This window comes from Chrysochloris asiatica, unplaced genomic scaffold, assembly GCF_000296735.1.
Source record: "Chrysochloris asiatica unplaced genomic scaffold, ChrAsi1.0 scaffold00113, whole genome shotgun sequence".
NCBI lineage: Eukaryota > Metazoa > Chordata > Mammalia > Afrosoricida > Chrysochloridae > Chrysochloris > Chrysochloris asiatica.
Window position 1 is genome coordinate 2,050,296 of NW_006408631.1, and position 471 is coordinate 2,050,766.

Here is a 471-nt window from a genome sequence, read left to right on the forward strand (position 1 = left end):
TTAACAACTCTCTCTTATGGTTACTTATAAATGTAGTTGTTGTTGTTGTTAAGTGCTGTAGAGTCAATTTTGAATCATAGCAACCCGTATAGGGTTTCCAAAGAGCCTCTAGTGAGCTTGAACCACTAACCTAGCAGTTCAAACCAATGTTGCAGTCCAGCGCACTAACCTACAGTGCCACACCAGGATTCAAGTGTAGAGAAATTAAAAAATAGTAGCATTAATATTTTTTTTTGTAACTTGAAACATTATTTTTACTTTGTTAGGTGCCATTGAGTCAGTTCTGATTCATAGCAACCCTATGTTGTCATACAATTGTTGAGTACTTGGCTGCTAACTGAAAGGTCAGCAGTTCGAATCTACCAACTATTCTGCTGAAGAAAGATGTGATGGCCCACTTCTATAAAGATTACACCTTTGAAAACCCTATAGTGCAGCTTTACTCTGTTCTATAAGGTTGCTTGTGGTGTT